The sequence below is a fragment of the Aethalodelphis obliquidens genome, unplaced genomic scaffold (genome assembly GCF_003676395.1).
Source record: "Aethalodelphis obliquidens isolate GAN/ISIS:26980383/991018 unplaced genomic scaffold, ASM367639v1 scaffold39, whole genome shotgun sequence".
In the NCBI taxonomy this organism is placed as follows: Eukaryota; Metazoa; Chordata; class Mammalia; order Artiodactyla; family Delphinidae; genus Aethalodelphis; species Aethalodelphis obliquidens.
Window position 1 is genome coordinate 18,660,877 of NW_020837983.1, and position 13,387 is coordinate 18,674,263.

A 13,387-nucleotide genomic window follows, 5' to 3' on the forward strand; every position below is an offset into this window, starting at 1 on the left:
AAAGTGCACAAGCAGCTTATTGGTGTTCATTGTGGTATTATCTCTTCTTTGGGTATGTTTTTAAAAGTGTCAAAATGTTTTATTTAATTTCGCAAAAACATTATTTTAAATAAGTAACTATTTAAAATAGGAACACAGTGTTTCTAAAAATCAATTCCTTCTTGTAGGGTATTTTAGGATGTTTCCAATTTTCTCACTATCCTTGAAATTGCTTTAACACCACATTTTACAGATAAATCTGTCAAAATTTTTATTATCTCATAGAACATATCTCTAAAAATGGATTACTAAGACTTCCGAGAAATTTGAGGCAATTTATATTCCTATTATATTGTATGAGAGTATCCCACTTACTCAATTCCTGCCAATAATGAATACTAGTTTGTTTGCATTTTTGCCAAGTTAATGATGCAAAGTGTATTTCTGATGTCTTAGCTTGCATGTATTTAATTATCAGTGAGGCTTAATGTCCTTCATATGTTTGCTGGCCTTTTATTTTTACACTTATCCTATGTATTGTTCATGTCCTCTGACAACTTTTCTATTAAGGTGTTAAGGAATTCTTATTGATCTGTAAGAAATCCTTATACGTGAAAGGCATAGCCCTTTGGCACATTTCACCAAGTTTGTTTGCTTTTAGTTTATAATGTTTTTGACAACCAACCTTTTCTAATTTCTAGTTGTCAAATCTCTCCATATTTTCCTTTGTGATTTCTTCCAATGCTTTAATGCTTAGAATGTCCTTATTAACTCCAAGATCAATTAACTATTACTTACGCTTTCTTCTAGATTTTTATAATTTCAGTTTTTATTATATCAAATCCATCTGGAATTCATTTTAAAATGCAGTGTAAGGTTAGATGTTAACTGTACTATTATTTTCTTAATTTTTAGGAAATTTATCCTTTCCATATTACTTTGAAATGCTTTTCTGATAAAATTTTGAAAGCAATGAATATCTTTTGCAAAGCGAGTATATATATACACACACATATATACATCTGTATATATATATTTTTTAATCCACATTTTAAAATATTAGGATTGCCCAAAGTGTGTGTGTCATATAATTTCCTGATATTTAACTAAAGTGTCTAACACCCAGTGCCATCCAACACATTCGGTGGCAATTAGGATGACCAAGTTCCTCCTTCAACTTCCTTGTAACCTAAAGATTACATATAAAATATTTCTTCAAAGTCCAAGAAACATCTCTAGAACTTCTGGTTCACTTCTGAATTTAGATCTCAGAGCTCATTTGTTTTCTGAAATGCTGAACTAAACAATTCCAAAAGACATACTTAAAAATAACATCAGGCAGAAGAAAACGTGGTTTTGTGCCATAATGTCTTGAAACATTCAGTTATGGTTTGATGCTGTTCAATGTTCAGTTGCATAATGTGGAGGAAGAATCATTTCTATTTTAAGGAAACATTACTTTAAACTATATAGAAATCTAGTTGATTCTCATGAATGACAAAAGTGTTTACAGCCTATTTATTCATCCATTCAACAAATATTTACTGAGTATCTACTACGTGCCAGACACTGTTATAGGTGTTACTACTCTTACTGATCCAGACACTGACATTTTTTAAGATAGTCCAATGGAGACAGATAAAATATCTATAGCTTAAACTCATGGTTAATCTGAACCCTGTGAAATTCTTACTACAAACCATTCAATGCTCTGAAAGGATGTAGGTAGGTAAGAAAAGTAACATTTATTAAATAGCTATCATGTGGCAAGGATACTAATTTTTATCATATAATTTTAATAGTATCTCATTTTTATAGGTGGAAAAACTGAGGCTCAGAGAGGTTAACAAATCCAGCCACACAGCTACTAAGGTATGGACCCAAAGATTCAAACTCAGGTTTGTCTGACTGTAAAGTCCTTGTTTTTCTCAGCACCACAAGCTAACTGTTTTCTAAGTTTTCCTACCTATGTTTGTTCCAAGAGGAAGCAGCAGAAATTCTGGGAATGCTCAAATTAAAAACAGACAAAGGAAGCTGTTAGAAAGAAGCCATCACATCATAAACAGACCACAAAATTTGAGACAAGAAACTCTAGTTGTTTCCAGTTTTTACTTCAACACAGTAACCATTTAATGCATGTCGTTCAGATAATTTGCATTCTAGGCTTTCAGTAGCCAAATTTGAACTTCTATTCCTTCACCTAATTTTAGCATCTTTTCGGAGTGAGAATTCACAAGTCTACAAGTCTCCACACTAATTTTGATTCAGTATTATACAATGTGACACTACACAACTGCCAATGTTGAAGTGTAGGAATCTCATCCATCCATCCATCCATCCATCCTTCCCACAAATGATTACTGATTTCCTATTGTGTGCCAGACAGTCTTCAAGATATTAGAAATGTAATGATGACCAAGACTCCAAGATCCTCGTCCTCAAGGAGTTCACATTCTAGTGGTGGAGACAGTTAATGAAGAAGTAACAAAACACACAGAGAAGAAATTTTGATTGTGATGTACTGTTCATGAAACAAACTGGGTGATACTATAGAGACTAGCTGGGTGGGAGGTCAGAAGGTATTCATTAGACAGGTTGTCACGGAAGGTCCTGAAGAGGTAATTTGAATTGAGACCAAAAAAATGAGAAGGAACCAATCCTGAAAAAGGCAGGGAAGAGAAAAGTCCAGGAAGAGGGAACAAGGAGTTTGGTGCATTGAGGAAACTGAGAAGAGGCCTGGAAAGCTGAGGGCAGAGAAGAATTGCTGATGAGGCTGAAGGCATGTGGAGGATTATAGGCAGGAAACCTACATTAATCTCCAGCGCAATGGAAGCCATCGTGTGCATTAAGCAGGAGATGACCATGATTGGTCTGTGGAGAACAGACTGAATTAGTGATGTTATGTCTTGCTAATATTTATTGAGTGCCTACTAAGTACCAGGTATGTTTAGAATACTAAGCACTTACTTAACACATTTAGTTAACTTAATCTCTTTGAGACAGACACTAATAAGACAGGCATACAAAACCAGCACTAGAGCTTAAGACACCTCCCTGAGGCCACAGTAAGCCGCGGATATGAGTCCAAAGAGGCTATAACTCCAGAGGCTCCTTCTTAGCCCCTATGCTGTGTGGCCCCTTTAGGAATGAAGGTTTAGAAGCAATAAACCCATGTGGAGACCACTGTCATAGTAGAAATGAGAGATGACAGTGGTTTGGGGTGGTAGTAGTAAAAATTGAGAAAAGGAGATGGATTTGGGATACATTTTGGAAACATAATTGGAAGCATTAAGATATGACAATGAGGGCTTCCCTGGTGGCGCTGTGGTTGAGAGTCCGCCTGCCGATGCAGGGGACACAGGTTCGTGCCCCGGTCCGGGAAGATCCCACATGCCGCGGAGCGGCTGGGCCCGTGAGCCATGGCCGCTGAGCCTGCGCGTCCGGAGCCTGTGCTCCGCAACGGGAGAGGCCACAACAGTGAGAGGCCCGCGTACCGAAAAAAAAAAAAAAAAAAAAAAAAGATATGACAATGAAAAGTAGGAAGGGGTCAAGAATACCTTCTAGGTTCTTTGCTTAAGCAATGGAGAATATGGTGGTCACTTCTGAGTTTGGAGAAAAATGGGTTTATGCGTTTGTGGGGGGTGAAATTAAGAATTCTGGTTTTGATACGTTCAATCTGAGACACAAATTCACCAGGACACTGGAGATATCAAGTAGGCAGTTGGATATGTGAGCCTAAAGCTCAGAGGAGAGGTCGGGCAGCGGAGCATCACCATCCTACAAGTGAGGAATTTAAAGGTTTGAGCCCTTGGGGAGGGCAGGAAAAGAGGGCTGAAGACTGAGGCACCTGACACTGTGACGGGGGAAGGGATGGGGTGGAGCTAAGACTCTCAGAGGGCGGGACCTCAGGAGCCAAGGAGGAAAATCTTTCCTAAGAAAGAGGCTTGTTCAACCGTGTTGAGTGCCGCTGGGAAATGAAGGAAAATGAGGACAGACAAGAGAACGTCACATTCGCCAACGTGGTCACTCACGTGCTTGACGAGGGCGAATTACGGAGACAGGATTTTGGAGTTTTGCTTGTGAAGAAGGAGCAGGGAAATAAGACGGCAGGTGCAAGGTGATGAGGGGTCAAAGGGAACTTAATTTCTCTGAAGGATGTGTAAACGCGAGCGTATGTGTGTGCCGATGGAGGTGAGCTTGTTAAAGTAATTGGAACGAAGCCCCTCCACGAAGACATGCAACCCACGTCTACAAAAACCAAGTGGAGAACTGAGAAATTATTTAATGAACGTTTCCCTGGTTTCTTGGAGACAAAATAATCATTTCCCATATAAACATTCCCGGGATTTCTGAGCTATTTTGGAGCCTTGAGTACTCCCATAAAAGTCATTCTGGTGCAGCACTCGGCAGCAAAGGAGCACGTGAAGTGAAGTGAGGTGAGGCAGGTCCATTTCTTCACAGGACTCGTGCTTTCTCTCAAACAAGGGTCTCTACTTGGTTTTCTACCAAGCACCAAGTTGTCTGATTTGTACGAGAAACCACAGGAGGAATTTGCAGGGGAAAATATCTTGGTCCAAATAGTCAATGTAGTATAATGACGCATTATCTAGGAGTTTTGGTGAGGGAGCAGCCGATGCTGAAATTGGGAACCAGGGTGGCTCAGTCACTGCCAGGAGACAGGTGAGCCCCAGCAGGGGGTGGGGAATTCTGTCTCGCAAGCTTTTATTTTTCTTGCTCTTTCTTTCACAGGGTTATGATCTTTCCAAAACAGGGATGTTACTAATACTTCTGATCTTCCCTCTTCTTAGTAATATGAGTTTATTTGCAGTCTCTAAGCCATATCTTTATAAAGATTTGTGTTTTTTTTAAGGTTCCTTGTTGGGAAAAGATAGCAGAGAGGGAGAAGGGGAGAGGGAGGGAGGCGAGCTGGAAGGTAGGAAGGAAAGAATAGAGACACAGAGACAGACACTAAGAAGCTATCTCTTGATCTCTTGAGAACCTTGTAAGAAGGAAACTGCAAACCACTCTTAGGACACCTGAATTACAGTGAGCTCTTTTGCAGCAATGTAAATCCTTTCCCCCTTCCTTCTATTTTTTCTCACATTGAGAATTTGAAGATAGTGCTTGTCAAGATGGAGTAAGGCATAAAAATGGAGAAATGTTAAAGAACATTAAGGAAAAAACAATGCTTATTATACAGTTTGTGTAACTGCTACATGTCAATTTTTTTCTATTTGGAAAAAAAGGAATTGTTTTAGGGAATATATGTGAAGCATGGTATTTACTTCACTTTAAAGAAAAGGTACAAAAAAAGAAAAGAGAGAGAGAAAGAAATACGCTCAGGAACAAGTTAGTTCCAGTGACATTCACAAAATGAAATTCCGAATTTTGAAAGTTAGCCTCAGAGATGAAACGTCCATCCACAGAAGAATGGCTGAATAAATGAAGGCCCTCCAAACAGTGGAATACGAGCTGTCATTACAACGAATGGGGTCACTTCTATGGACTGACAAGCAGTGACAGGTACAGGGACTGCCTGGAATACACATTCCTGGAGGTCAGGAGTCCTGTCAGGGTTGTTCATCCCTCTAGTTCAGCTCCTAGGATAGCACCTTGCCCACAACAGGTGTTCAGTAAATATTTACTTAAACAGAAAGGGTCATAGGTCAGTACAGCATGATCTCACTTTGGCAAAAAGCAAAACAAGATAAACCCTATAAATGTGATTACGTCCACTCTGACATATGTGTTTGCACATGGTTATTAGTTTTGAGCTGAAAACATAATAATTAGCATTAAGGAAAAGATAATCCTCACAAACACCTCAGAATACATAGAAGGGCAGGTTAAGGTCCACAGGGTCTCAAGAACTCTGAGAATTGAGTCAGCGTCTAAGATGAATCCTACCTTCAGGGACTCCCACACTAAAGAGGAGAGAATAAGAGGGAGCCAGCCAGGAAAGAGGAGGCGTCCTGTGAAAATTCACACGGAGCAGGGAAAAGCTGAAGGATGGGTTTCTAGGGGATGGGCGTGAGTGCTGGGCAAGCCCCCATCATGGGCACTGGGAAGTTTGGTTTGGGTTCCCTCAAAAGTGGGAGCAGTCAGCCCAACACGACTGGCTTCCTGGAGCCAGAGCAGTGTAACCCGGGCAGCGACTGGAGGGCGGGCGCCACGAACAACCAGCAATGCGCAGAGCAGCTGGGCAGGATCTCAGCTCTGGCAGACGAGGGGCCGGACTGGGTCTCCAAAGCAGGAGATGTCACAGTCCAAGCCCGACAGCAGCGGAGGTTTAGAGCGGTTACTGTGAGCAGACACCAGCAAAGCCGCCTTACAATACAGGCACGCCCAGCAGCCTCGTGGACCCCAAGTGCATGCACCACCCCTAGGGTTTCTCAGAGTAAAATCCACCTGGGCGGTGGGGCGGGGTGGTGGCCAGGGTCAAGTTGAGTCCTGGGAAACGTGGGTATGTGGCTTTGTGCCGAATTCCTTCTTGACTCTAAACTGGGCTGCTGTTATCTAGATGAAGCGGGTGCCGTTTACTGAGATGGGAATTCAGGGGGGATGAAGAGGTGAAGACAAAGAAGCCACCGTAAGATTTGGTGGAGGGCACTGAGAACTTGGCAGGTGTCACTTCAGTGGAATAGGAGGAAAGCTTGATTAGAGTGGAATAAACAGAGCTCAAGCATCACTTCCTCCAGAAAGCTTTGCTGATACCCAAACCTTCTAGTTCTCCCACCATCAGGCACACAAAACGTGTGCACACCTCACACACTCATATACACTCATTCATACACATGTATATCACTCATGACATATCCACACACACACCAATCACACACACGCATGCACCTCACACACACATCTCACACTTACATATACACACAATAAACTAAACAAATAAAAAATAAACCGGGCTGCTGTTTTTCTCCTGGCTTCCGAGTACCAACTCTTGAGTGGGGGATTTTCTGATTTTCTTAGCAAGAGAGCTCTCTTCTAGCTACCACAGCACTGGAGGCATGGTCCTGTTACGCAAATGACTCTTTTTGACATTTAGAGATGCTGAACTCCTCTGGACAGGAATGTTTCCTTCACTGAATAAACCTATTACATTGAGTACTGGGTACCGTTCTAGTTGTTTTACTTCCCCAGCAACTAAGTATCCTGCTCTCAATGCATTAAATGAATGAAAATATTTCACTTGTCCTGTTCTCCAAATTATACCTTCTACCAAATTCCATTAAGCAACCGCTGTGTGTCAGGTATAGTGCAAGGAACTATAGTGTTCCTGCCTTCATGGAGCTTACAGTCTACTGGAGAGTCAGGTAACTAAATATGAAAATTTCAAACCAGGTCACGCAGTCTGATAGAGGGAGGATAAAGAAGAAGCACCTAACCTAGACTGTGAAATGCATCCTTCAGCTACCTACCCTGAGCTATGAAGAAACTTACCTATATTCACCTCAGGCCTTTCTTTTCTTTCCATATGTGTCTTTCTTGGTCTACCTTGGTCTTATTACAAAGTTATCACTTCTCTACTATTTTCAATCTCTCTCTCTCTTTCTTCTTGTCTATTTTCCCTCAGCCTAAAAACTTTATCAAAATGTCTCTGATTTGATAAACACCCTATCTTTACTTTAAATGCAACCCTTGTTTTTATTCTATTTTCTCTTTCCCATCCTTGTTAAGCTTTTTTTTTGCGGTATGCGGGCCTCTCACTGTTGTGGCCTCTCCCGCTGTGGAGCACAAGCTCCGGACACGCAGGCTCAGCGGCCATGGCTCACGGGCCCAGCCACTCCGTGGCACGTGGGATCCTCCCGGACCAGGGCACGAACCCATGTCCCCTGCATCGGCAGGCGGACTCCCAACCACTGCGCCACCAGGGAAGCCCCCTGTTAAGCTTTTTAAAAAAGTTGTCTACACCCTATTTTGTACCTCCCATTCACATCTCAGCCTGGTGCAATCTGGAGTCCATCCCCACAGTTTTCTGGGACTGTTTCTACCTAAGATCCCTGATAACCTAGTGGTCTCATCCTTGAGCACTTTTACAAACACACCTTACTTACTCTTGCTGCGACTGACATCTGAACCTGTTGGCTGCTTTCTTCTGGGAACGCACTCGTCCTTTGGGATTGGAGACACGGTCACTCCTGGCTCACCTCCTCCCCCTCTATTGCCTGTTCTCAGATGCCTCGGTGTCCTTTTTCTGCGTCCTCTCGTTTTATCTCAGAGTTCTAGCCAGGGTCCTCTAACCTTCTTCCTCCATGTTCCCCCCTTTGGTAATGACAGCCATCCCCCATATTTAGAAAGTTTGCTTTACAAAAAAAAGTTTGCTTTTCATTTTCAGGAAAGACCTACGTTTGCATTGTTTTCGATAACCGAAAGAAATCCGAAGAGAACGTTTGCTTTTATGAAACAACGCAAATATCGAAAATAGCATTCAGCATCTGTTTTGTATCGATCTGTTGTAGAGGTAGCGTGCAGCCCGAGCAGTGAGTGTGGCTGCAGAGCTGGTCCTCTGGGAACTACACTCGGCATCTCAGCATCACGCTGCCAGAGCTTTGAACTGTGCCTGTTGCGTCTGTGCTTTACCTTATTTTGGGCATCCGTTAGCAAGACGTGTCCTAAGATGACTGCTTCTTCACTCTATGCCATTTCTGCTTACAAAAGGTTTCCTAGGATGTTCTACTTTAAGATAGTGGGGAAACCTGTATCACCAAGTCCCTTCACTTCAGCTACCAGCATCTCTGACTTCTCTTCACAGCTCCAGACCTTTATCTCCAATGCAGCAAAGCCTAATTTGAACTCAGTCACCAGACTCATCCCTCTCCCCAGTCCTGCTCCTCTATTTGGGTTCGTCCGGTGGAAATGTAGACACCATTCCACTTGTAATCGGTGATTCAGACACATATGTTCTGGGGCCAACCCTCACACATATTGCTTTATCATTTTTCACTTAGACGGTCACCACAATGGCCTTCAGCACAGGCAGGTTCCTCCTCGTCATTCCCTGTTTCCTCCTATCCACTCTCCAACATGTGATTAGAAAGATTTTTCTAAATTATAAATCTAGTCATAAACCAGACAACCCTTCCCTGCTGAAAACCCTTCACTGGTTCTGAAAGATGTCTAGCAATTGCGAAATGGCAGCCCGTGTGCCGTATCCAGCTACCTATGCATGCTATTTGGCCCAGACAGTAAGAGAAAAAAAAAAGCTGAATTTTAAGAATTCTGAATATTGTTAGAAGGGGCACACACTGTCCAGTTCTAGACTCTAATTCTATTGTCATCTATCCAGGTGGCCTCACTCTTTACGTTTCTGGTCCAGCTCCTGTACAGACCCTGGATCTCAGGGGTCAAGTTTTTCACACAGCAAACAAAGCCGTTCCTGACCTGGCCCTGCCCACCTTTCTAATCTCATTCCATGCTTTTAACTCAGGTCTGTTGATGCCAAGGCTCATGTTTATCTGCTACACCACACTAATGAATGCTGCTTCTTTGAACCCTTGGGCTTATGAAATGTGAGAGGCCAACGCAGATAATAAATGGAGCAACAAACTCAAATGACAAGGAAGGAGTATGTGTGGAGTGGGTGTGGGTAAGAGGGACCAGACACAAAATCAGTGAGATAAAGTCAGTTGTGTGGGAAACACATCCAAAGACGTGGCATCCCATTTATTTTGGTGTCAGGGTTAAGGCAGTAAAATAATTGATTTTTCCAATCCCTGTGTTTTATTCATCTTTGTAGCCTTAGCCTGATCCTTAGCAGGCACTGAATAGATGCTTAACTGGGTAATACATGTTTGTGGACATTTGCAAGAAGCTCAATGTCCTGCTACTCCCAGGCCTCAGTTTCTCTTTTTTCCATCTCTCTCAGTATACCTACTGGGTGTTCAGGGTACATTCATGTTGTACCCAGTACACCTGCTTTCAGTGTACCCCAGATAATCCTAATACCAAAGTAAGTAAATGAAAAAGAATTAAAAGTATGGCTAGGGCTTTCCTGGTGGCGCAGTGGTTGAGAGTCCGCCTGCTGATGCAGGGGACACGGGTTCGTGCCCCGGTCCGGGAAGATCCCACATGCCACGGAGCGGCTGGGCCCGTGAGCCATGGCCGCTGAGCCTGTGTGTCCGGAGCCTGTGCTCCGCAACGGGAGGGGCCACAACAGTAAGAGGCCCGCGTACCGCAAAAAAAAAAAAAAAAAAAAAGTATGGCTAGAGATAGTAAATCCAGGGAGAGGATTCCATAGGAAAATAAAGGAAGGAAATGCTTTCTCCTCCCTTTTGCTTTTCTACCACTTGAACACAAGCTAAACCCATTATGTAGACATAAATAATATTATTGCTAAGACTAATGACATAGGAATTGTAAATATAGAGTGAGAAGCTATAATTCCCAGGGAATGTGGAAGCATTTTCCTTGCCTCATGCTATGGGTTTAAACAGCTTGGCTGGCCACCACTTCTGCCATCTTTGATCCTTGTTCATCTTGGGATGCCACTGGGGCATACCCCGCCCATCCCTCACACAAAAATCTCCAAACACATACAGAACACAAAGCATGAGGCTCAGACTTCAGTAGGCATAAGAGTCATCCAGAAAGCCTACAAGATACGGATTCCTGGGCCCTCCCATCCTGAGACAATAGGCTTGGGTGGTGCCAAGTCATCTGCATTTTAAACAAGTTTTCCTGGGGATTCAAAAGCAGACAAACAAAATTGCTCGGAAATTGCGAAACAATGTCATAAACATGAGTATTGTACAACATAAAAGATTTTCACGTTAAGTACCATGATTTGCTCTCAGGCATGGTCCAATTCCAACATGATTATCTTTTACTGTTCCCACTGCTAAGTAATTTTTTAATTAAATGTCAAAAATTTTGCTCTTGTCCCCCTGATTGCAGTTACCACATCCTCAAAGAGACATTGTCTGTGTGCCCTTCATCTGTAACCTGTTTCATTGGGTACTTATTTCTGACACTGAGGCAGCTAAGCACTTGAAATATATATTATGCAACAGTGCCTAGGTCCCACGCTCATTAAAATGATACTAAATTCTTAGGGTTTTTGTTTTTTTTCTTCACAGCATGTTGGCAGTCATTCGCTTATAGTGTAATTCAGTACTGCAGCTCACTCCCATCAGTTCATCTCAATTCTGATCATTATGTTCAAAGGCTTTCTCTATCCAGATGCCAAGTTTCCTCAACTGGACAAAAGCATAGCAGAAATATTTCTGTTTGGCAAGGCCAGGCAACTTTTTGGAGGCATTATCATGCCGCGGCAGGGCACCAATCAGGTTATAATTTGCCGTAATTGTTCTTCCCACAAACAGCAACAATGATTACCTCTAGGTCACTGGCACTCAAAGAAGAATTCCTCCTCGGCCACTGTAACCACCAAAGTACTTTCTGCAAACACCCTACTCAGGATTAGACTGCGAAGAATCTTGGATTCTGTCTTTCAGTTGATTGATCTGGTACATGTTTCTTTTTTTTTTTTTTTTTTGTGGTACGCGGGCCTCTCACTGCTGTGGCCTCTCCCACTGCGGAGCACAGGCTCCAGACGCGCAGGCTCAGCGGCCATGGCTCACGGGCCCAGCCGCTCTGCGGCATGTGGGATCTTCCCGGACCGGGGCACGAACCCACGTCCCCTGCATCAGCAGGCGGACTCTCAACCACTGCACCACCAGGGAAGCCCTGGTACATGTTTCTTAATGGGTTAAGTCATAAACTTGACTGTGTATGTGCGTGCACATTAGAAACATGGATGTAACTCAGGGAAATCACTGGTCTCCCATAAAACCATCAGCGCACTATATGCATCATTTCCCCCACCTGCCATGTTTACAAGGTACCCCAAGGAGAACTAGCCTAAAACCCAGCAATCCATCTGCCTCCTAGTTCTAAGGGGTAATTATTGCCTCATCTGAGCAAAGAGAAATGTATGTCATGCTGCTAACCACGTCAGGTGACTGCTGTATGTGACAGACTTGCCCAGGTCATTAGCTTTTCTAATAGAGGCTGGAGTTGTGGCACAACGACAAACATGCATAACAATGCACTACCAACAAAAAACAGGGAGAAAAATGCACAGAGGCCTAGATTCAATGGGCCACACCCAGAACACAGATCACAAATAGGGGTTTTATCACTTCTCTGGGCACGTTAAAACAGGAAACATGGGGAGGGGGAGTGAGAGGGAAGGAAGATAGAGAGATTTGATGCCAAAATATTGGTTAAAAAAAAAACTGACTAAAAATAAAAGAGAGGACATGAAAGCAGGGTGGTTGTTTTTTTTTCCTATTAACTTACTAGTAACTGTACTTCCTTATGTATTCTTTTTTTTTTTCTAAGAAAGCATTAGTTAACATTCATTAAGAACGTACAATGTTTTCCTTGCCATGCACACAAAATAGGGCCTGGTCTCCAATACAATATAAGCTTAGCTGTGCCCACCTGAGGTCATAGTGACTAAGACCCAGCACAAGTTGTAAGGAATAGACTCTTTTAACAGGAGAATGACGTCCAAGTGCAAAATGACACGATGAAATGCACAAAACATATGCATCTCTTCAGAGAAATTCTGCTAATAAGAAGCTATTAAAAGAAAAGCTCTGGGGACACGCCCTCAATGAATTGCAAAAGTCACATACAGCTTCTTCCCTCTGAAATGAGATAGAGACAACATACAAATTAGCACACAGAATATCAAATCATTAAATGTTCCTCTCAAGGCTCCCGTGGGAAGGAAAGGGAGAAGAAGGCAGTGGAGGGAGGGAGGAAAAGCAGGTAAAAACAGACAGGTCACTCTGAAAATAGCGCCCGGGCTTTTAATTTCACAGACCTGTAAAAATTAAAGGAAAAGCATGAGGGTGAGGGTGGAGGACATTTCAACATAGAGTTGTCATTTATTTTGCTGAAGTACAACTCCAACCACTGTTTGGATTTTTTTGTTATAATACAAACGATAGGAAAGCCAGTCTCTCAAAATAAAGGATAGCCCTTTTATAATAAGTAAAGTTAACTTTATGTAAACTCAATGCATTATCCTTCTTTTAAAAACTGAATATCTTAGGACATTTGATGCTCTTCACAATTAATACAGCCTTTGATACAGATTGAAGGAAAGACTCCAGTTTGCAGTTTTAAAACTGTAATTTTCAAATTAAATTGCATTGTGTTTGAGTAACATCTTTGTCTCTAATTTCACTATCAGATTGTAAGAACCCCTCTAACTCTTCATGCCCTTTTTCATATTAATGAATGTGATGATTTATAAAGAAAACAAACTAATGCACAACAATCACAGTAAGGTTACGAAGTTACAGCAGCAACAGACATCTCTAAATTATCTGAGTTTCATTCTAGCAGAGGATGGTAGTTTTAAGATTTGCATGTACCTTGGTCTCTG

The 13,387-nt window shown here is 42.3% G+C and overlaps 1 protein-coding gene across 6 annotated transcripts in view; it reads right to left on the bottom strand.

Moving 5' to 3' along the window:
* The window catches only part of SYBU (syntabulin), a 72,374-nt gene that overhangs the window by 54,630 nt on the left and 4,357 nt on the right, over positions 1-13,387 (bottom strand). The window lies entirely within an intron of this gene.